This window comes from Poromitra crassiceps (assembly GCF_964638095.1).
Source record: "Poromitra crassiceps genome assembly, chromosome: 15".
NCBI lineage: Eukaryota > Metazoa > Chordata > Actinopteri > Beryciformes > Melamphaidae > Poromitra > Poromitra crassiceps.
The window spans coordinates 23250991-23276435 of NC_139634.1; the positions used below are offsets into that span (position 1 = coordinate 23250991).

At 44.1% G+C, this 25445-nt stretch overlaps 1 pseudogene across 1 annotated transcript; it reads right to left on the bottom strand.

Annotated features, from left to right (window-relative positions):
• Positions 1 to 492: 492 nt before the first annotated feature.
• LOC310790128 (store-operated calcium entry-associated regulatory factor-like) lies at positions 493 to 25190 on the bottom strand (annotated as a pseudogene). The gene is made up of 4 exons: positions 25185 to 25190; positions 24023 to 24037; positions 3789 to 3869; positions 493 to 1350 (listed from the first exon to the last, which is right to left on the bottom strand). The product of its transcript is annotated as a store-operated calcium entry-associated regulatory factor-like (transcript).
• Positions 25191 to 25445: the final 255 nt, after the last annotated feature.

Genomic DNA, 25445 nt, shown 5'->3' on the forward strand with positions numbered 1-25445 from the left:
AAAATCAATTGTGGGCGGGAGCCAGGCTCTTTCTCGCCGAGAAGAGCCTGGTGACGCGAGGTTAGGGTGTGGCTGGCTGCACTGAAGCACACAAGCAAATTAGGATTTTCCTTCACGGCGACGACTATACGGATAATGACACATTTTACTCGGACGATGCTCATGCTCGTTATTATCTGTAGCAGATATTCGTTTTAACCAAGTATTCGGATCATACCTAGACTCTTGCCTATCCGCCTCCCATACTCTTGCAGCAGACTGATGCTGCAAGAGTATGGGACTTTCTGGGAATCACAGCCAGCATCTGCTCAATCATGTTATAATGGGCCATCTCTTCACATATCGGGGGGGTGGGGGGGGGGGACTCAACTCATCCACCACCGACCACATTGACTGTCTCTTGTAGTTTTGACCAGCCACGAAGAAGGATTTGCCGCTCATGTGTTCTCCATGTAAACACCTCAATTGAAATGGCTTCTACTTCCACGGCTTCTATCTTCTCTTGGTCCCCCCAAAACCTGATGCTGTGCGTGTGCCAGTGCTGAAGGTGGGCTCTCTAGCAGGAGGGGGTCTACTGTCAGAGTGATGGGTGTTGTTAATATAGCTGTGAGGTTGAGTCATCTGGTGACCAAAGAGATATCCAAGCACTCCTCCTGTCCCCATGCCCGTCCAGAAGCCGCCTCCTGTTCCCCCAGCTGCACAGCCCCCTCAGTATTGCTGTCCATAGCTGCTGTCGCTGCGGAAGCCGTAGCCTAGGTTGGCACCAGGATAGCCTTGGTTGGCACCAGGATGGTCTGTAAAGTCAGGTTTGAATCCGGGGGGCGGAATTCCTGCAGTGTGGCCACGGTGATCGTCTCCGGGGTAGCCAGCCCGGTGGCCCTCCTCCTGGCACCACTGGGTTGCAGTGGACCCGCTGAGGAACAGCTTGTAGACACCGTAGCCTAATGACAGCAGCAGCACAGCCACCAGCAGCAGGCTGCCTGAGTCCACACTGGCAGAGGCTGAGCTCTGATGAGTTTGTTGGTTACTGTGCTGATGATGCTTGTTGCCAGAGAAATTTCTGAAGAAGCTAGAGGGAAAATCTGCGGACCCTCCTAACCCCTTAGATCCATAGTGTGAACTCCCAGCCCCTTGCGTCCTTCTCCGCCCCTCTTCAGTCAGTTCCAGTGTGTACTCCACCCCACAGGAGCCCTTCAGTACGTAGGCATCATCGGGGTGGCTGTAGCCCTCGCAGCTCACCTCAATGTGGCCGAAGCGGTATGCATTGTCCATGTCTGTCTTACATTCCCACTGTGCATCCGTTCCATCTGAATTCCTCCTTTGTAAACCACTTATCTCTGCTGTGTGTAGCTGCTATGCCACACAGTTCTAGACCAGAGGTTCTCAAATGTTTTTCAGCCAAGGACCCCTTACAAGATAGAAAATATACCGGGGACCCCCTCATTCTGATTTGTGATTTTGGGCTAAGCTTAATTGTTTCCACGGTAACGTGCTTGACTTTTAATTTGATAGGTTTGTTATTAGAATGTAATCCATGAACCATTTTAGATTTAAAGCATAAACTATTTTTGTTGAACTATGAAGATTTTGCACACACACATTTTGTTTTTGTTTTATTACATTACGTCATTTAGCAGACGCTTTTGTTTTGTCCAAAGCGACTTACAATATCACAATTTGTCAACAGTAGGCCTACAGAAAACCGCTATGCAACAAAATCAATTACAGCCAAGATATTTTGATAGACTAGCACCATGTAGGAAGTAGGGGTGGGGGAAAAAATCGATACACCACAGTATCGCGTTATTTTGCCTGACGATATTGTATCGATATTTGGACGCCAAGTATCGATATTGCAAAAAAAAAAAAATTTTTTTTTTTTTGCAGGCCATGCCAGGCCACCGGGCTACTATAAACTTTAGTTCCAAGGCCAGCAGTAAACAAACGGTAGCATATTTTCATTTTGTTTTAACAGTAACAGTTTTGTCATAACAGTAATTTACAAATTCCCCAGTTACTGAATGGGCTGCACAAGATGTTTTGTGTAAGTGAAGTGAAGTTGCAAAAACTACATAAGTACAGTAGTCCACACACACATCCAGTTAAGGTGGACTGTAAGTAGACTGTAACAAACAGTTCAGTTTGTCAGGTGCATGCAACTATGACATGACTTTATGAAAGTTGTTGGGTCTGTCTACTTGACAATGTTGCTGCAATAAAATGGTTGAAGTCGGATGTACAGACTGAAAAATTGTTCTTATATAAACCAGATGTTGACAAAGTTTTCCTTTGGGGACATCATTTGCAGTTGAAAAAGTAAGAAATCGCAATATATCGAAATATCGCAATATTCAATATATCGCAATATCGATCTATCGCAATATCGAAAATATCGCAATACTATCGTATCGTGACTCAAGTATCGTTTCAGTATCGTATCGTGGGCATCTGGTGAGTCCCACCCCTAGTAGGAAGTAGTTTGAGACCCCCATTTGAGAACCACTGTTACCCGGCTTGAAACATCACTTATTATATCTTGGCATGTACTGTATGACATCACAATTGCACTTATGACATCACTAATGGCATCATCGATTACCTCACACTAGCAGTGACATCATCGATGACCTCATAGTTGCAGTGACATCATCGATGTCCTCACAGTTGGGTGACATCACCGATGACGGTGGTCCAGTCCATGACATCCGGTTCGAATCTGACCCGTGGGTGTTCGAATGTATGGTCTCCCAGCTCGGCCTGTTGGCAATGTAACTACTATAGTGATGTCATCACCGATGATGTCATAATGATGTCATAAAGTGGAGGTGTAAATTCTACGTTCACCCCATTGAGCAGTGAGGGAGGTTGGCACACTGGCACGAGGGCCGAGAGGACCGGGAACACAGAGGAGAGCGAGGCGGCCGGAGGGGGCACATTGAGGAGGGGTCAAACTGCCGAGTCTGTGTATTATTCTGTGAGGAAGCAATGTGCCGCAAGGCATCCAGTCTGCCAGAAAGCCATTAGAAGAAGAAGAAGAGCAATTGTTATGTCACCAGTGATCGCTTGAGCAATTGTGATGTCATCGTGAGATGTCATCAGCGATTTACTTCAGCTGGAAGTAAAAAAACGATGCACCAAAGTATTTTTCCATTGCATTTTCCTTTTTTTTTCAGGGCAGGTCTAGGGGGGGTTGAAATTGAATGAGTGACAGGTCGTAGCACCAATGAGAGAGTTGTTCGAAAAAGTCGTTACTCATTCGTGAAGGGTGAATCCACCACTAGCCAATCACTGGCCAAGTGAATGGGTCACTTCTAAGACCAGTTTGCTGAGAGGAGTGTCCCAGACCCAGAGAGAGAGATCTGCAGCATGCAGTAACATAGTGTATCAGTGTATCAGTGTAAGAACCCTCATGGGTCTGGAGTTGAGACTACTACAACAGTGATCTTAAAGGCAGTAAGGATACCGGACATGTATTGTAAATATCTGGCAAGCATTTTTCTTGTTCCACAACACAGTATTGTCTGCTAGGAGTGCTAACCAGCTGGTTAGTAAGCTTTTATTTCTCCTCACAAAAAGCGCTCCAGACAGCGCTTTTTCCATGCCAAAAATACAGAAACAATATGTCGACACACTTTGTCCCTAAGGTTACTTGACAAACCATAAATCTACTGTACATACATGCAAACAAAAAATAGTCCTGTTTACTTCACGGCATCTATTGGTTGCCATGGTGATTCCAAATCTGCCGGTAGGAGTGGGTGTCACATAGTTTGTCAATTCATTTCTACCCTCCCCTCCACACCTCCACAGCTGCGAGTGTCACTTGATTTGGAGTGGTAGTGGGTAGGGGCTGCTTTCAGATTGTGCCTCTAGAGAAACGAGTGTGGGAGGGAGAGAGAAGAAACATGCACGTGGAAGGAGAGTGGGAAGCTTCCACTCTGCCCACTTTTCACTCTGAAACTGTGTGTGTGTGTGTGTGTGTGTGTGTGTGTGTGTGTGTGTGTGTGTGTGTGTGTGTGTGTGTGTGTGTGTGTGTGTGTGTGTGTGTGTGTGTGAGATTGGGGGGGGGGGTGCATTTGCTGTGTGTGTGACTATGAAACATGCAATTTTAATCTTTCCAATAAACCAGCTCCCCAATGTGGCAGCAGATCGCTTACAAGGCCGTAAAAGTTTGATGTGGCTCCTGTCAGGTTGGATTTAGTGTCTGGCTAAAGCAGCGGGCGCGGCAGGCGGATCGTACTGTACATTCCAGTGTGGAGTGTCGGATCTCCATCTTGATTCATTTCTCGTTGTCTCATGGCTGCTAGGCCAGGCGGAGCAGTGTGGCCTATTTCTGTTCCTGCAGCTCACTGTGATGCTGTGTCAGGCCCCAGGATGATTACATCATTTCATTGTTACAAGTGATGATGTAGAAATTATTGATACGATACTTACATGAAATGTATATTAACAACTAACAACTTAATATCTAATTTCAGTATTCAGTATTGTTCAATTTACTCAAACTTATCTCAGACTTAAAGAAGAATTTCGTTTTTTTTAACCTGGAGCGCTCTCCTCACATTAATTATTATCTGACGACTCACCCAGTGTTCTCCGCAGCGTTTTTGTCCGTCTTAGGCGTTGTTTTGAGATCAATAGTGTGCAAGCCAGTTCTAGAATGGAGCTCCGTGGGGGCCACGTAGCAGCGTGCTTTTCATCCATGTAAATAGACAGTTGTATTCCCGTTTTCGACCTAGATCGTCATAATCCGATCCCTAAGGAACCATCAGACTGCTAATTCTTCCCCGGGCTCTTTTCAGCGGTAGTTACAGGCATCCCATTTCCGCCTGTCGGGTCAGTGAGACCAAATCTCGTCAAGTCAGTCCACAGGCCAGCGGCAGGAAAGTCTCGCGGGACTTGACGAGAGTTGGTCTCACTGACCCGACAGGAGGAAATGGGATCCGGGAAGAATATAGGGGGAATGGGGAATGGAGAATGGAGGGGCTCTCCAATTAATGTGAGGAGAGCGCTCCAGGTAAAAAAAAAAACGAAATTCTCCTTTAAGTTTTTCTTGGACCTGTCTGAGATTATTTTGTTTGAGGTATTCACATTTAAAACAAAGCAACATGATGTCAATGCTGTGTGTGTGTGTGTGTGTGTGTGTGTGTGTGTGTGTGTGTGTGTGTGTGTGTGTGTGTGTGTGTGTGTGTGTGTGTGTGTGTGTGTGTGTGTGTGTGTGTGTGTGCGCGCGTGTGTGAGCAGAATTGTGTTTGCCACAGCTATGGCATTTTACGCCCTGATTTTTTTTAATTGGATAATTAGGCCCGACTAAAGGGCACAAGGGCACAAAACAGAAGAGGGCGCTGTTCTTCCAGTGCAAAAGGAGCTAAAGCTTTCAGAGGTTCTGGTAATTGCACATGGAAGGAGTGAAAGGAAGATAAATCACTTCCAACATGTTGATCCACTTCATTCAGTAAAGACAAAAACACCAGAAAGGGGGAGGGAAACAACAGGGTTTCATGGGAAATGTAGTTTTCATTTTTGAGGACTGGCACTAATTGATGTCAAATAGAAGCTAACATCTCATTAATTTGACAACAGTCTCTTTTGTTTACAGTAATTACACCAAGGTCTCACAATTAAATTGAGAATGATAGGCATGATGTGAAAAATGTTACAAGTTTAACACCTTTAACTATAGAGAATGTTGTGTCAAAGGGACTCAATGCCAAGCTGTGACTCATAGTGTGAATCACACAACAATCACTGTGTGTGAGAGAGAGAGAGAGAGAGAGAGGTATGGGAAAACATTAACAATGTTTTTGAGAGTCTTACCATTGTTGTGTTCATATAGTATGTGCGTCAATGTATACGTGTTTAACTTTGTTGTGGTTTTATGTTTCAGAGTCAACGCTCGCTGTACCTTGAAGTGAGTATGTGGGCGTTAAGTGTTGTATCTGATGTAACCTCTCTCTGCTCTGTTCCAGTTAGAACAGCTGCAGGTTAGTGCTGCACAATTAATCGAATCGCAATCGCAATCGCGATGTCAGCACGTGCGATTACATAACCGCAAAAGTGTGCGATTATTTTATTTTTTTCACGTCTTTTTGAGTGTGTGTGTGTGTGTGTGTGAGAGCCTCCTCTAAACTAACGTTACACGCGAAGCAGCGAACACACGTTTCTCTGCCATCACACTGGGCATCAATACTAGCGGGAGACTTCTCCTATGCACTCCCGCAAATAAGTAATGTTATGTGCAGCAAGGTTACATATTATCTACCGAGAGGGCGAGAGAGAACATCCATGATCGCTAACAGCAAGCTATGCTAATAACTAGCTAGCCGTTCGTTCAGAAACGCATGTAAACAGCCGTGTGATCAGAGAACGTCAGTAAAATAAGGAGAGAGCTGCAGGTGCTTATGCAGAACTAGTGCGCGATTAAGTACACAGTGGGGATGACCCGCTGTGATGAAGAATATAACGAGATTAACAAGGTTGATAGCAAAACACTGTCGCAGCTGCCAGCACTGGCAGCATCACCTCCAGGCTAGCTAACTAACCTGTCACATGACGCCTTCATGGTCCCTCGTTAAAAGTCTGCAGATGCACGTTCTCACCTCTCTCTCTCAAGAAGCGTCACGTGAGTGTGGCGTTTAAGGCCATCTAAATAAACGGGGTGTATCATTCATTAGTATTGCTGGACAGACATGTAACTAACTTTGCAACTTTGCTGAGCCATCTTCTATGTGCTGTAACACAGTGCAGTTTCTATTTGACTGGTGTTTCTTTTTTACATGTTTGGGACAGGCAAATGTCTCAAAATGTTTTATTTTTTTGTAAAGATAATTTAATTTCAATTTTTTTTATTTTTTTATTTTTAATATATTTTAAATTGTAACATATTTCATGTATTTTAGTCTGTGATATGTGAAACCGTGGTATTTTTGTCCAAGGTTATCATACCGTCAAAAACTCATGCCGGCACATCCCTAGATACCTCTTGTTTATTATATCGCAATCACAATCGCAATCGCAATATTGTCCACCCTAATCGCTAATCGTACCTTTTCCCCAAATCGTGCAGCACTACTGCAGGTACAGTTAGTCCTTTGTTGTTTCCTCTCTTTGTTTCTGTCTCTATACTAGAGCTGCAACTATGAATCGATTAGTCCATCGACAGAAAATGTATCACCAACTATTTTTATTTTTATTAATAGTCTAGACTAATTTTTAAGATAAAAACTTAAATCATCTTGTTCCAGCTTCTTCAATGTGAATAGGCTATTTTCTGGTTTCTTTACTCCTCAACGACAGTAAACCGAATGTCTTTGGGTTGTGCACAAAACATTTGAGAATGTTATCTTGGGCTTTGGGAAACACTGGACACATCCATATTGGAAAACATCTGACACGGTCACTGGATCACACAGCGGCAGGGGAGCTGTCCGAGGTGCTGAACGTGGCAGAGCTCCAGCACGCTATATTGGTATAGTCCAATAACTGACAGGACATAAGCTAGCTTTCAAACTGTTCCCTAGCAACACAATTCTGTGGAAACCGTCTATAATATAGAAGGTTGTTATAGACTCTATATCAACTGTGGTCCTTAATTGCACCTGTTTTAAATGATGTACTTGTGTAGATTAACTGTTTGGTGTGATGATCTTTTGAATGGTTTCTTTGTTTGTTTATTTAGTCATTTGACTTTCTCTTTCATGTTGTTTGTGATTTTCTTAACTTGTAGTCTCGACACCTGGAAAAGAGCGTCTCATCCCTCAGTGTGTTTGCCCAGAACTAAATAAAGGTTGGTTGATTGATTTCATTCCCTCATTTCTTTCTTTCTTTCTTTCTTTCTTTCTTTCTTTCTTTCTTTCTTTCTTTCTTTCTTTCTTTCTTTCTTTCTTTCTTTCTTTCTTTCTTTCTTTCTTCTGTATGCCTCAGTATGTCACTGGTCAGCATGAAGCTAAATAAGGCCTGATGTTGAGTGAATGTCTTCATCAGAGCTGATGATGAAGCTGTAAGCTGCAGTGTCACAGGTTGGGGATAAATCCTCAAAGCATCTCATCATCTCTCCACTGACTAATTGGCAGCATGCTGTCATCGTGGAAACCTCACAAATACAAGGGGTTTGTGGAGTGTTGTGTCAATGTTATAACCCTCATTATCAGATGAGGGGTATATTTGTTACGGGTTGAGTTTCTGATGTATTTTTAGCTTTTTAATATAATTAGTCTGGCTCATTCATTTTAATCTCGCTGTCTAGGGGTTTGAATCTGTATCTATATTCAAGCTGTATGCTAATCCAGCCCTTTGAATGAATGAATGAATGAGATAAAGTTAGCATTTGAATGGCCACATTACATTACATTACGTCATTTGGCAGACGCTTTTATCCAAAGCGACTTATGCCTACCCCACACTACACGATAATTTGCAAGATTATGGCCAAGATTCCCCCCTCCCGATTTTCTCGGGGGTGCTCCCGATTTGAAGCGCGTCGGGCAGATAATCTTCCCAAATGATCCTGTAGTGTGTGGGGTTCAAAGATTCACAATCGGGAAGACTGCCTCTTCCCGATTGTGAATCGGGCATATCTAACATGTTAGATATTTACAACCCGACAGGCGATTGCATCTTGAGCAGAGAGCCAGTAGTAGCTGCGTTTCCATTACAGTTTTTCGCAAAATAATCTGGTCCGCGTCTGCTCGCAGCCCCGCACAGAAACAAAGAACGAGGAAATTGTCATCGAGGTGAAATACCCGTGCGTCTTTGAACGGGACGGAAAACTAAATGCTATACTGCAAAGCATGTAGCCTACAACAAGCGCTTAGGTCTCAGCTTCCCGCATCGGCGAGTGTCCGCACGGAAAAGTGAGTCAAATCAGCAGTCGCGCCCCTCCACAAGACACCTGTGCAGACGGTTTTCGCCTGGCCGTGCACAGTAGGCCTACACCCCGAATGGACGCGGCTGTCCGCGCAAATATTAGTTAAACAAATCATTTCAGTGCAAATGCATTATAAAAACAAAAAATAAAATTTGTTTAGAAAACGAAATGACACTACTACACCCGGTGCGCACACTGAATAGGCATTTTAAAAGTTAACGTCGAGCCCTGCTTCCAAGGTGAATCTTCGGCATAATCTTCTAGTGTGTGGGGTTGCGTTTGAACAGACGCGATTGTGTGTGTGTCCCAAGATTGAAATGTTAAAAAATCGGCTCTCTCTGTCCTGTAGTGTGTGGGCTCTCAAGATTTTTATAATCTTCAAGGATTTGAAAATCCTGTAGTGTGGGGTAGGCATTACAATAACACATTTTTGTCAGCAATAGAGCAATCAACTATGGAGCACAGTCTATGACAGCTACAAATTCTGAAGGAACAGTGGTACGAGTTTAGTGTTTAGTTTAGGATTTTTTTTTCTTTTTTTTTATAGAAAGAGACAGAAAGAAGTTAGATCAAGAAGGGCCCAGATGGAGCCTGAAAAGGTGAGTCTGTAGTCTTTTCCGAAAGATCGGCAGTGATTCAGCAGTCCTGACCGAAGGTGGAAGCTCGTTCCACCATTGGGGTGCCAGGGACGAGAAGAGTCGAGATCGGGATGAGCGACTTTTGAGCCCCCGTAGCGAAGGAGGGGCGAGGCGACCTGCACTGGTGGAGGAGCAAAGGGAGCGCTGAGAGGTTTGGAACCTGACCATAGATTGCAGGTACAGGGGAGCTGACTGGTGTACTGCCCTGTAGGCCAGTACCAGTGTCTTGAATTTGATGCGAGCTGAGATGGAAGCCAGTGGAGGTCCCGGAAGAGGGTAGTGACATGAGAGAATTTGGGTTGGTTGAATACCAGACGGGCTGCAGCGTTCTGAATGAGCTGAAGCGCTCGGATGTCGGTGGCAGGTAGGCCGGCCAGGAGCACGTTGCAGTAGTCCAGGCGGGAGATGATAAGTGACTGGACCAGGAGTTGAGTCGCTTCTCTTGTGAGAAAGGGACGGATTTCGCGGATGTTGTAGAGGGAGAACCTACAGGAGCGTGCTGTAGCAGCTATGTTGGCTGAGCAAGACAGCTGGTTGTCGAGGAATACCCCAAGGTTCTTAGCTGTTTGGGAGGGAAGTACAGTGGTGTTGTCGATGGAGATGGAGAGATCTGCGAGAGGGCACCAGCATAGGTTAACACACAGGACACGCCTCAATGGAGACTAAGGCCGAGCCCACATTCTCCGTCAGCATAATGAGCCCTACTCGACCCGAGCCCTAATTGTGTATTTAAAACCCAGGACCCGGGTAGCAGACCTCTAACGTGTCAGCCTCCCAGTCTGTGACCCGGGTAGCAGACCTCTAACGTGTCAGCCTCCCAGTCTGTGACAAAGCAGTTTCAGGAGCGTGTGCGAGGGCTGTGGCTCCCTTGCTGGTGCTGGTTCTTTACATAGTCTAGTTCTGTGGCAGTCTGGCAGATTGAGTGTGCTGGGTTTGAGTTCTTTACATAGTCTAGTTCTGTGGTAACATCACAGCATGCAGCTCTGTGTTGATGGGAACAGATTGTGTCTTGGAGCTAGGGAGCAACTGACTGTGTCTAAAAGCTTTCCGCCTCCGTCAAAACAGCTAATTAACAAGACGGCACAAATATTGGCTGTAGAAAAGAAGAAACAGAGGAAGCATATACCGGGAAGGAGGAAAAAGCTTGTAGGATGATGAAATAATAAATAATATTTGAATATGAACACAAAAATAATTTAAAAAAGCATTAAAACAATAAAAGCAATGAAATTAGAATGTAAACAATTGTGAGGTCAACTAACATTATGCAGCTGACAATTCCAAGTAGATTGAATGGGAGTGATGGGAAAGAGTATGGACTATGTATGGATTTATAGCAGTTGTTACTTACACCTGTTACTAGCAGTCATGATTGCCTACTTAAATATACACTACTACATTGTGAAATATTTGCTATATATGAATATATAGGTGCATAATTTACACACTAAAGCTATTGCTATGTATGAGTGAAATAGTAGAAACCGTATGAAAAATGTGCATTAGTATAATCGGACAAAGAAAGAGGGATAGAAGAGTGAGAGAGATTAGAGTGAGATGAGAGGGATGGAGTAAAGGAAGCAAGGAGAGGAGGAGGGAAGCAGAAACACAGGGATTTACCTTTTTCACAGAAGCCATTTTGTGTCTAAAGGCAGGGTAAACACAGGTGCAACCAAAACATTAATAAGGGTTTCCAACTTCCAATCCATTTAGGTGTTCCAGTGCTGGGGCCCTCATTAATGTTAGTGAATGCCAGGTAGACATAAAAGTGAGAGGTGTTGGATGATTGATGGGTGAAGGACAGTCACGGGAAGAGGGAAGAGAAGAGGAGAAAGGAAAGAAGAGAGCAGCATGTGTTTGGCTGGAGGCAGCACCATATGTTGTGAGATGAATGGAGTAAAGGTATTAAACAAATAGCCCTTTTCTATACACATCTGCTGGCCTGGCCCAGCTGGGATTCACATTACAACAGGGCTACCCACTTGAAGATGTCGGAAAGCAGTGGGCTGTATTAACATCATGGCTGTGACTAGTGGTAAGAAAAAGTCTGTAAAAACGGTGGATAAACATTTATTTCCTTTGAGTTCTTCACAATAAATGCCTTAGTTTGTCAATGGAAAGCCTTTACTGAAACTGTGGGTCAATTTCTCAAAACTACACACAAAACAAATAACCTACTTTGTCAAAACTCCACAAATCTCTTGCAAAATGATACACAGCACTCAAAACTAGGGCTGTGAATCTTCACTGGCCTCACGATTCGATTCGATTACCATTCAGAGGGCTACGATTCGATTCGATTACGATTATCGATGCATCTCGATGCATCTTCAATCGATGCATCACTTTTTTCCCCAATACATGATTTATTTTTTCTCACTTTCTTTTTTCTCACTGTGTGGCTACTTTTAAAATAAAAGTGCATTTCGAATTGCATTGTATTATGATCCAAATAAACAACTGCATGTACTTCCATTATATTTTATTCGATTATTAATTTTTTTTTCTTTCTTTTTTTATAATCGATTTTTGACATTTGTGAATCGATGCTGAATCGTGCACGTCCGCATCGCGATGCATCTTATAATCGATTAATTTTGACACCCCTACTCAAAACCATGTCATATTTTCTCAAAATGGATTCTTTCCACCAAAACAATACACACAGCTATTATATATTTCTGTCTTGCAGAGCATTAATTACACACTATTGTGTAACTGTAGTTTTTTCTAGGTTAACAATGGAATTGTGCATAGAGTTGAGCAGTTTGGAGTCATGATGTTGATACATGAGCTTCAAGTTTTCAGAGTTGTGCATAGTTCCATTCTTTGTGTGTTTACGTTTGGGGAAAAACTAATATGAAGCAGCAACAGCATGTTTTTTTCATTAACATAACATGGCTCCGATATACGACAAAGCATCCAAGAAACAATAAAATAAAGCAGATGTCTGAAAGTACAAACCGAGAGAAACTAAACAGATGCGGGGGTGGGGGGATGGGTGGGTGGGGCTTTACTCCACTTTACTCCCCTGGCCCACATTCGTTTTAAGTCACGGCTGGTGTGATCCCAAGATAGTCTCTAGTTTTTGTTGACATTTTAACAATATTGACTCCATACTTTATATCGGTAAACAGGTGAAATCAGTCTAAACACACACACACACACACACACACACACACCGGAGAACTCAATATGCCACATTATGAAGACACCTGTCTGGTGTTCCTTTGGCAAACTTTGAAATCATCAGCAGCCTATTAGTCATAATGTTTTGGTTGCACAGGACAGATGGAAGATCTGTTGTTTCCGTTCTGATTGCATTCACGGGGAAAACTAAGTTTTGGTTTCTAAAGGTGACAAAGTCACTAACAGAGCAGTGAAAACGCCTCTGGCTGTGATGACAGTCTCCCGTCTTTGACGAGTGTAGCAACATTGAAGCATTACTAGCCGCTTGACAAGTGCAGCAACATTGAGGCATCACTAGCTGCTTGACGAGTGTAGCAACACTGAGGCATCACTAGCTGCTTGACGAGTGAAGCAACATTGAGGCATCACTAGCTGCTTGACGAGTGAAGCAACATTGAGGCATCACTAGCTGCTTGACGAGTGTAGCAACATTGAGGCATCACTAGCTGCTTGACGAGTGTAGCAACCAGGTAGCAACACTGAGGCATCACTAGCCGCTTGACGAGTGCAGCAACATTGAGGCATCACTAGCTGCTTGACGAGTGCAGCCAGCAACATTGAGGCATCACTAGCTGCTTGACAAGTGCAGCAACATTGAGGCATCACTAGCTGCTTGACGAGTGCAGCAACATTGAGGCATCACTAGCTGCTTGACGAGTGCAGCAACATTGAAGCATCACTAGCCGCTTGACAAGTGCAGCAACATTGAGGCATCACTAGCTGCTTGACGAGTGTAGCAACATTGAGGCATCACTAGCTGCTTGACGAGTGCAGCAACATTGAGGCATCACTAGCCGCTTGACGAGTGCAGCAACATTGAGGCATCACTAGCTGCTTGACGAGTGCAGCAACATTGAGGCATCACTAGCTGCTTGACGAGTGTAGCAACATTGAGGCATCACTAGCCGCTTGACGAGTGTAGCAACATTGAGGCATCACTAGCCGCTTGACGAGTGTAGCAACATTGAGGCATCACTAGCTGCTTGACGAGTGCAGCAACATTGAGGCATCACTAGCTGCTTGATGAGTGCAGCAACATTGAGGCATCACTAGCCGCTTGACGAGTGCAGCAACATTGAGGCATCACTAGCTGCTTGACGAGTGTAGCAACACTGAGGCATCACTAGCTGCTTGAGGAGTGTAGCAACATTGAGGCATCACTAGCTGCTTGACGAGTGCAGCAACATTGAGGCATCACTAGCTGCTTGACGAGTGTAGCAACATTGAGGCATCACTAGCTGCTTGACGAGTGTAGCAACATTGAGGCATCACTAGCTGCTTGACGAGTGTAGCAACCAGGTAGCAACACTGAGGCATCACTAGCCGCTTGACGAGTGCAGCAACATTGAGGCATCACTAGCTGCTTGACGAGTGCAGCCAGCAACATTGAGGCATCACTAGCTGCTTGACAAGTGCAGCAACATTGAGGCATCACTAGCTGCTTGACGAGTGCAGCAACATTGAGGCATCACTAGCTGCTTGACGAGTGCAGCAACATTGAAGCATCACTAGCCGCTTGACAAGTGCAGCAACATTGAGGCATCACTAGCTGCTTGACGAGTGTAGCAACATTGAGGCATCACTAGCTGCTTGACGAGTGCAGCAACATTGAGGCATCACTAGCCGCTTGACGAGTGCAGCAACATTGAGGCATCACTAGCTGCTTGACGAGTGCAGCAACATTGAGGCATCACTAGCTGCTTGACGAGTGTAGCAACATTGAGGCATCACTAGCCGCTTGACGAGTGTAGCAACATTGCGGCATCACTAGCCGCTTGACGAGTGTAGCAACATTGAGGCATCACTAGCTGCTTGACGAGTGCAGCAACATTGAGGCATCACTAGCTGCTTGATGAGTGCAGCAACATTGAGGCATCACTAGCCGCTTGACGAGTGCAGCAACATTGAGGCATCACTAGCTGCTTGACGAGTGTAGCAACACTGAGGCATCACTAGCTGCTTGAGGAGTGTAGCAACATTGAGGCATCACTAGCTGCTTGACGAGTGCAGCAACATTGAGGCATCACTAGCTGCTTGACGAGTGTAGCAACATTGAGGCATCACTAGCTGCTTGATGAGTGCAGCAACATTGAGGCATCACTAGCTGCTTGATGAGTGCAGCAACATTGAGGCATCACTAGCTGCTTGACGAGTGCAGCAACATTGAGGCATCACTAGCCGCTTGACGAGTGCAGCAACATTGAGGCATCACTAGCCGCTTGACGAGTGCAGCAACACTGAGGCATCACTAGCTGCTTGACGAGTGCAGCAACATTGAGGCATCACTAGCTGCTTGATGAGTGCAGCAACAATGAGGCATCACTAGCCGCTTGACGAGTGCAGCAACATTGAGGCATCACTAGCTGCTTGACGAGTGTAGCAACACTGAGGCATCACTAGCTGCTTGAGGAGTGTAGCAACATTGAGGCATCACTAGCTGCTTGACGAGTGCAGCAACATTGAGGCATCACTAGCTGCTTGACGAGTGTAGCAACATTGAGGCATCACTAGCCGCTTGACGAGTGCAGCAACATTGAGGCATCACTAGTAGGGATGGGCATCGAATTTCGAATTTTCGAATAATCGTTGTTATTATCAAGGTCGACTTTTATTATTGAAATTCGAAATTCGAAAAAAAAAAAAAAATTTTTTTTTTTTTTTTTTTTTAGTGAAATGTTGCATTGTCTCCCCTGATTCTAAGTATAGTCAAATCGCTTGGTTTGAGCAAGTAAAACAATTTTTATAAGCATTTTAAGCAAGGTTTATGGAAAAATTAATGGCAGATGAAATCCCATGAAGAGGGAGAGGGGGTGACTTTGGCACCCCTTTGGCACTCAGACCTGAGCCTACTAAATATTTAATGAACCACTCATGATTGTCAAAACTGTTTTTTATTTTCGAAAATGTCAATGTCATGTAACATGTTCTTTACTTCAGTGGTGCAATGCTTGTTTGAGCTAAAAATCCACAGCAGAAGCTTTTTATATTAATTAATAAAGCCGTAGACTTAGAATCAGGGGAGACAATGCAACATTTCACTCACAAAAAAAAAAAAAAAAAAAAAAAAAAAAAAATTTTTTTTTTTTTACATTTTTTTATTTATTTTCGAAATTCGAATTAAATTCGAATTTGGCCAGCGAATTTCGAATAGTGTTTTTGCTAGAAATGCCCATCCCTAATCACTAGCTGCTTGACGAGTGCAGCAACACTGAGGCATCACTAGCTGCTTGAGGAGTGTAGCAACATTGAGGCATCACTAGCTGCTTGAGGAGTGTAGCAACATTGAGGCATCACTAGCTGCTTGAGGAGTGTAGCAACATTGAGGCATCACTAGCTGCTTGACGAGTGCAGCAACATTGAGGCATCACTAGCTGCTTGACGAGTGCAGCAACACTGAGGCATCACTAGCTGCTTGAGGAGTGTAGCAACATTGAGGCATCACTAGCTGCTTGAGGAGTGCAGCAACATTGAGGCATCACTAGCTGCTTGACGAGTGCAGCAACACTGAGGCATCACCAGTCACTTTCATTTCTCAACTTACACTTGGATGGATGAATGGATGGATGTTTTCATGATTCACTTGAATAGACATTCAAGTGAACACAAATGAACATAGGATGATAGACAGTGACAAAGAGAAAAATCCAACGGGTCACTAGGTCTATCTGTCAGTGTCTGCTGCGCCAAAATGAAGGGTAAGGAGAGAATGAAATGGAAAAAAACTTAAATCCATTTGATATTATCACAACGTGGGACTGCAGAACATTCCATTCTGATGTCAGATAAAAACATTTTCATTTCCAACTCACCCAGGGTCAATTCACATTCAACTGACTTTCAATTGACTCATTTGACCATGTTACAAGACACTACATTTCGCACAATGAAAGCACATCAATTTAAAAGAGCCTTTCTAAATCCAAGGTTTTGTCATTTTGAACAGAAAATCAACGTCCTGATTGACCTGAAAGTGAAGTAGAAACCTTGTAACACACACATGCACACATACACTAGTGTTGTCACGATACCAAGATTTTACCCTGCGATACTATACCAGCCAAAGTATCACGATACCATGGAGAAATCTGTATATCATTTGTTTTATGAATGTGCAATGTATTTACCTCCACAAATTATAATGTATGATGACCTCAGGCAAAAATACAATGGTTTCACAGTATCCCAGGCACCTCTAAAATGTGTTATTGTAAACTATCTGCATATATATATATATATACATATATATATTAGGGCTGTCAATCGATTAAAATATTTAATCGCGATTAATCGCATGATTGTCCATAGTTAATCACGATTAATCGCATTTCTTTTAATCGGTTCTAAGTCTACCTTAAACCGAGGTAGGCTACCTTAAACCTGAGAGCTTTGTGCAAAGATGCACTGTTGTATTAATATGGGTAGTAGCTATTATCATTAGTATGGGTAAGTATTTGGCCATTGGTAATATTGTTATTATTGCTACTAGTTAATGGGAATACACATCTCTCAGGCTGCACTGTGAAGTTAATTGGTGCTATCCTCTACATCTCTCGAGCCACAGACAGGAGAAGCTGCGTGCATGCTCTCTCCCCCCTCTTTCTCGCTTTCTCTCTCGGTCTCTCTCCCGTTCTCTGTCGGTCTCCCTCTCTCTTTCTCACTGCCTGTCCGTCTCGCTCACTCGCTTGCTCTGCCTCTCTCTCTCCCTCTCTGTCCCCCCCCCCCCCCCCCCCCCCCCCCCCCGTTCTCCGTCTTTCTCTCACTCTCTCTGCCACAGTGAAAGACGAGACAGACGGGGAGAGCTGATGCGCTCCCTCTCTCTCTCTCTCTCACCCAAAATGCAGGACATCTTTCTCAATTTGAAGCTGAACTTGCCAATATACCCATTTTCTTCCTCCTTTTGTGCTCACGGAGCTTTGTTTCTGCTTGCTATCAACGTTACTGCTTCCTGATTTCCCAAACTACGGGTTGGACCAAGGCTCAAACATCAAAGAAAGTGCATGTGTTAATCGCGCGTTAAAGAAAATAGTGGCGTTAAAAGGAATTTGAGTTAACGCGTTACACAAATTTAAGTAAAATACACGAAAGCCAGATTGCCAACATTTTCTCCCCCTTACTCATCAGAAGCTATTTGCGTGCATAACACATTTGTTGAGACAACCTGTGATGAGTAACAACAGGGTAAAAAAAAAACAATCCACAAGCTATTAATCCAGGGATCCAAACTCGTTTTTTTCCAGGTAGCACTAGTGCTACCTACTGTTTCATTAGGTAGCACAAAAATAAATTAGGTAGCACCATATTTTTTTACCGTGTGACAATTAACACATAACCTTTTCATGCCATGATGCCGATGATACATTTATATTCCAAATACCGTAGTATTGCCGTGATCTGATGTAAAAATTGACTATGACTCAAACTTGACATTTATCAAATGTTTTAATCGATTGATTAAACACTGCATGAGCAGTTGACACAAGGTCTTCTTATATGAATAATAAAATCAAACCATAAAATAACATACATCATGTAATGACATGAGGAACTAGTGCTGGAGATGGCGGAGGAGATGAGGAGGTAGAGAGAAACAGACAAGTCGATTCTGAGTGTTTCCACAGCACAGACAGCATCCTCAACTTATCCAACAGTGCAACAGCCAACTTAAAGTGACACTCCACCTGACCACAGCAGCATTAACACATTCAGTTCAAATAAGCTCCAGTCAATAAAACTGCACAACTTACAATAAACATAAACAGCAGCATACATTTACTCACTGTGTTTTGGATCACATTCAACATGTGTTCTATGGCAGCATGTCAGCACCAAAACAGACAATCTAGAGCTTACAGCTAACTGTGAGCCTGTAGATTGCCTGTGATGCTGCCATTTCTATGAGATCCAAAGACTGGAATCAGTCCTGGCCTGCATGGACACTGGCCAACTCTTAAAGTTAGGCCTCCTGGGGGCCTTTCCCTTGGAGAACCACATCTTAACATCCTGCCTGGCATCATAGTCCTCCAGTGCTGGACCCTCAACACTAATACCTAGAGATGCTCCGATCAGCTTTTTTGAGGCCGATCACCGATCACCGATCACTGGAAGCAGTATCTGCCGATCCCGATATGGCCGATCACCGATCACCGCGTCAAATCCATCAATTCAAGCCTTCTATTTATTGTGTCGCATTATTCATATATTTAATTATTCTTAACAACATCGACATTGTATATTAAGTATTAAAATTAGGAGATGAGAAAGTATCATGAGTTGGCAACCGTTTTATTATTATTTATTACAGAGTAGACTGTATACTGTAACTTTCCTGTGGAAAAATAAATAGTCTTATAAAACAAAAAATATAATACTATGTACACAACATGTGCACCAACACAGCTTGGAACATGTCTGTGAAAGCTGCAGCGATAGCCTCCGCGGTGTGTGACCCAGAAAACTCTTGTGAGTGAAGTACAACTTTGTTCAGGTCGAACTTTTCATCAATAAACTGCGCAGTTAGGCTCAGCATGGACATAGGACAGACACTCGAACTCCAAATGTCAGTCGTGAAGCTGATTGACGTGGTGTTGTCTTTCATAAGGCTCTCGATGTGCTTGTAAACAATTTGGTATAATTCCGGCAGGCAAACGTCAGTTAAATATTTACGTCCTGGCAGCGTGTAACGTGGATCCAAGCAGGATATGAGGCGTTTGAACCCGAGGTCTTCCACAACAGACAGCGGCTGCTGATCAAGACATATGAATTCCATTAGCTTTGCATTTATTTCTTTTCGTTTCTTGCTGTCGTTGCTGACTGTTATTTCCATCAGTCTTTGTGTTGCTGACTTCGCCTCTGGTGAAATAAAGTCGTGGCGGTGGTTTCAATTGTTTTCAGAGTGAAAAAAGTCCGCTGCTCAGCAAGCTCCTGTAGTTAGTTGAGCTGCAGCGCTCCGCTAGGCCGCAGGGTGTTTGGTGAAGCCGCGGTCTTGCCTGGTGAGAGGCCGCGGGGTACAGGGCAGGCTTCACTCTGTTGCGCCTCTTCCCTCCGTGCGCAGCGCAGCGCATGCCTGAGTTTGACTAACTACAAAGTGATATCCATTCTCCTGGCGGATTGTCACATTCGCCCATGCGGTATCTCCTTTGAGCACACAATGCAAACGGCAACAAGTTGTAAAATTGCCAGACAGGCGACGCCATGTTAGCTGCTCTGCTGTTTGTTCTCGCCCAAGCTGCTTTCGCTATAGAGAGAGTGCAACTTCCAAACACTTTTTCGCCACTACCCGGTGTGTGTATTGTGAGTGAGTGACGTAACCGCTGTCTTGCAGCACAGAGGCACGCGCAGGCAGACGGGGAGCAGAGGGGACAGAAAGATGCGATCTGAAGCAGGCGATTGGTTGGGGGGGAAAAAAATATTATCCTCTCTCATTCTCCCAAGTCGCACGAGTGCGACCTGATTGCAAATTAACTCGCACATTTTGAAATTAGGTGGCACATGCGACCTAATAGGTCGCACTTTGGAGCCCTGTATTAATGCTACCTTATCTGTAAAGGGGGAGACTCATGAGCACCCACTGAACCATTTATCTGTAAAGGGGAGACTCATGAGCACCCACTGAACCATTTATCTGTAAAGGGGAGACTCATGAGCACCCATTGAACCCATTTTCATTCAGATAAACGTTTGAAATAGTAGCGTAGCGTAGCGGCAAAATGTAGCGTACTTTTGGAGCATTATTTAGCGTGACCCTCCCACGGGCTATGTGCTGCTGGTAAAACTCCTTGCTGTCAGGTGAAAAGAAGTGGCTGGCACCTGCACATGTACTGGAGGAAGCATGTGCTAGTCTACAACTCTGCGGCAGAGGGGGTGGAGCAACGACCGGGACAGCAGGGGGAAATGGCCAAGTACAACTGGGGAGAAAATGGGAGGAAAACCGAGGGAAAAAAACACTTCCAGCGAGTTCCCTGCCAGCCACAATGTAATAAGACATCTGTTGTTAGCTAAGTGTGTGTGTGTGTGTGTGTGTGTGTGTGTGTGTGTGTGTGTGTGTGTGTGTGTGTGTGTGTTTGTATCTAGGCTTCCATGCTTGCCTGCCTGCTTGTTCCCTCCTAGATCAAAGCACCTTTGACAGTGTGTAAGTGTTGCCCTTGCTCTCTGTCACTGACCCGTGTAATGGCCGGGCTGCTGCCTGCCTCGGCTGCTGCGTTAGCTGGCAGTGTGTGTGTGTGTGTGGGGGGGGGGGTCACCGGTGCCGTGGGCTTGACCATGCATACAGCATGTCAATTAGACACTCCAGTTGTTCGAAGGGAAGGCAGACGACGGAGGGAAAGTGAGAGGAAGAGAGAGAGAAAGTCGGAGGAAGACCGGGAGAGAGAGGGAAAGTCAGAGGAAGACAGGGAGGGAACGTCAGAGGAAGACAGGGAGGGAAAGTCAGAGGAAGACAGAGAGGGAACGTCAGAGGAAGACAGAGACTCTTCCTCTGACTGTCCCCCTCTCTGTCTTCCTCTGCCTTCCCTCACTCTTCCTCTGACTGTTCCTCTCTCTGTCTTCCTCTGCCTTCCCTCACTCTTCCTCTGACTGTCCCTCTCTCTGTCTTCCTCTGCCTTCCCTCACTCTTCCTCTGACTGTTCCTCTCTCTGTCTTCCTCTGCCTTCCCTCACTCTTCTTCTGACTTTCCCTCTCTCTTCAAGCCAGACAGAGAAACAGCGACAGAGTGAGGAAGACTGATTGACAGAGAAAATAGCAAGGAACCTTAAGGTGAAATGAGAGAATATGAGAAAGCAGGAAATCCTCAATTTAAGCTAATATCTAGGTATAATGTGAAACATTCAGCACTTGCCAATGAGCCATGCAATCATATCACATATCCCATAATAATAACAGTAAAATTATCTTTTCCCATCATTGAAATACTGATTCACATAACCCTAAAGCTAAATTGAGCAAAAAGATTCTGCCTCTTGCCTTTTACTTAATATGATATCAAACACTATTGTAGTTATTCTAAATATATTGCCTCTTACCACTATTTCATTGCTATTAACATGAAAGTGCACAGACATACAGACGTGCAGTGACCAGGAGACATACCTTTAATCCGGCTTCCCACCCTCAGCCACTAGGGCTGTGAATCTTCACTGGCCTCACGATTCGATTCGATTACGATTCAGAGGGCTACGATTCGATTCGAGTACGATTATCGATGCGATGCATCTCGATGCATCTCAAATCAATGCATCACTTTTTTCCGCAATACATGATTTTTTTTTCTCACTTTATTTTTTCTCATTGTGTGGCTACTTTTAAAATAAAAGTGCATTTGGAATTGCATTGTATTATGATCCATAATTAAAATAAACAACTGCATGTACTTCCATTATATTTCATTTGATTATTCATTTTTTTTTTTTTTAATAATCGATTTTTGACATTTGTGAATGGATGCAGAATCGTGCACGTCCGCATCGCGATGCATCTTATAATCGATTATTTTTGACACCCCTATCAGCCACGGCCAATTGTGCCTGTATGGATGCCTGACCCAGCTGGAGGGAACACGGGGGATCAAACCTGCGCCCCTCGAGTTGGTAGACACAGGGGCGGCTTTAGCTCAGGAAGTAGAGCGGGTCGGCCAATGACGCAAGGGTTGGCGGTTCGATCCCCGCTCCCTCCCAGCTGCTGTCGTTGTGTCCTTGGGCAAGACACTTAACCCTCCTTGCTCCCGATGGTGTGTAGGCACCCTGCGTGGCAGCCTGCCGCCATTGGTGTATGAATGGGTGAATGTAGACTATCTACTGATTGTAAAGCGCTTTGGATAAAAGCGCTATATAAATGCAGACCATTTACCATTTACCATTTACACAGAATCTACCCTGCACTACCCAGGCGCCTGTTGTGTCATCATCGCTGTGGTGTTCTCCACTGCACTTCACACTCAATCAAACACTAGTTGGGTTTCCATCCGAAGATATCGCACATTTTAATTGCATTTTCAGAAATTCGGCAAAAGAAAATGTGAAATAATGCGCTTTCCCATCCGCTGCTATTATGCGTATTATAGAGCTGTCAATCACCTCGTGTTTGAGGCTGTCTACCTCTGCTGCTAGACCCAATATGCGCAGGCAGGCAGCGTCCAAGCTCCATTAAAACACATCTACGTTATTAATTTAAAGTTTCTTGATTATCTACAAAGGTACATAGACCATAAAATGCTATTTCTGGATTATCAGGCGCTACTCTTCAACTGCAAGCATAATGTTGTAATCCACGGAGCAATTCCAGAAGTGAGAGGCATTAATCCCAGTCTTCTGTTAAAACACACCACGTATTTAGCTACCATTATTTACCTTACAAGTGTAGCCCTATTTAGTGTAGGCTACGCTGACATGTCAACGTGGGTTTTGAATGGAGAGACGACGGAAGATTCGCTTCATCTGTTTCCACTGCATTTATTGCATTACCATTTATCGATACAGCCAACTGTTCCAGCTCCCCCAAGCGTGAAAACGTTTTAGCGATATTTTGAGCTTTTTTCACGCATTTTGCAGCGTTTCCACTCTGTCTTTTATGCGCAAATTGAAATTTTGCATAAAGATAGGTGGATGGAAACCTGACTGTGTACTGTGACGTGACGTGACTGTGAGTGATAGAAAGTAGCCAGACATTTGTTTCTATGAAAATGTCAGATTATTCTACTTTAAATAACAGAGCGACCCATCCTCCATGCAGCTCAAGAGAAAGGCAGAGATGTGAAAGAAACAAAATGACAAAATACTGAAACATAGCATGTCTTTCCTACAAAGAAATCACTAGCTGTTAAACCACAAATTCTGTCTCTTTTTTTCTTTCTTTCTTTCTTTCTTTCTTTCTTTCTTTCTTTCTTTCTTTCTTTCTTTCTTTCTTTCTTTCTTGCTTGCAACTAAAACAACTTGGTTAAAGGAACACTCCAGTGTGGAGGGGTAAGGTCAGGTGTGGGCCACTGCTGTCATTCATGCACATCACTGGTCCACACCTGAACTCAAATCAACTCTCAAAAACTGTCAAACTAAATGAATGCCTGCAAAACTGTCGACAGTTTTCTGATAGATAGATGGATGGATGGATGGATGGATGGATGGATGGATAGATAGATAGATAGATAGATGGATGGATGGATGGATGGATGGATGGATGGATGGATGGATGGATGGATAGATAGATAGATAGATAGATAGATAGATAGATAGATAGATAGATAGATAGATGGATGGATGGATGGATGGATGGATGGATGGATGGATGGATGGATAGATACTAGATATATTGATTTATTAAGGTGTCATGCACATTGTGGTACCCAGCCCACATGGGCCTACAAGAGACACAGAGAATACAGCAGTAAAAACAATATGTAAAACAATACAGTAAAAAAAGTCACAACAGTACATTCAAAACAACATAAGACGCAAAGCAACGCCCAATACCCTCAGAAACAGATCGGTACATCATTCTCCAAACAAAATGTTTTGTTTTTGCTCCCATGCCTGGCTGGCAGATCATGTTTGAAAGATACCTTTTTTGAAACACAACTCGACTACTGATTTTGTAATGATACAAAGCTGGTTGAAAATAGTGTTCTTTTAAGTTGGGGGACTACAAACATGAATAGGAATTTGGAAGGCTCTGGCATATGGAGAGGATCTGGCGCGTGAGTGTGTGTGCGCGCACGTGTGTTTTTTTTTGTTTTTTTTGGGGGGGGGGGGGTATTTCACACTCACAGTAAATAAAGGGATAGGGGAGTGGAGCTTAGCTTACTTGACATAATTGTTGCCTATAAATCTGCTTCCGACGTCGACGCTTGAAGTGCCTGATGTGCTTGGCGGGGACAGAGAGAGGGCTGAGGCTGTCGCAAGCCATCCGGATAGAGAGGGAGAGAAGTGGGAAGAGGGCGAGAGAGGGGGTACACAGGGAGGCATCAATGGTGATGGAGAGATCCTGCTTACCTCCTCAAAATGGTTGCTGTGAAATGGGTCCATTACCTCCACATCTGGCTCATTTAGGGTTATGGAACTCAAGACTCGACCATGCTTATTGTTGATGTGCTGAAACAATACAATGCTGCTAATTACCCATGTCTCTGTGGTTGACCACTAATCACCGGAGAGGATGAGAATACGCACGCACACACACACACACACACACACACACACACACACACACACACACACACACACACACACACACACACACACACACACACACACACAGTGCTGTGACCAAACCCAGGCCTACGTGTTGTGTTTTGAGGGAAATGTTGAATTTAGAAGTTAGAGAGGAAACCGTAAGTGGCTAATACAGAAGCAGAGGGTGATATACAGTATAAAGTGATTCTATTATATACTAGCATTCCAGCGTTGCCCAGGTTAAATTGGCACAAAGCAATATAACTGTGCCTTTTGCTTGGCCGTCAAATGACGGTGGTTTCCAGGACTTTACCTCCTGCCCATGACATAACCCACCGCCATGCTCCGTTCCTCCTCGCCCCACTCCATTGCACAGCCGACTAACGTGAGGTGGAGCTTCATATAGTCTCTAGTTTTCTGGCTGGGCACGGGCCTTTGTGCCAACAAAACTGTTTTAAACATGGGAAATTCACACCGGCATGCGCCGGGGACAGCAGTGTTGGAGAGGAGACACATTGAAATAAATAGTTCATTGAGGAGAACACGTTGTCTTTCGTATTTTCTGCCATAGGCATTCATTTAGTTAAAAAAAAAATA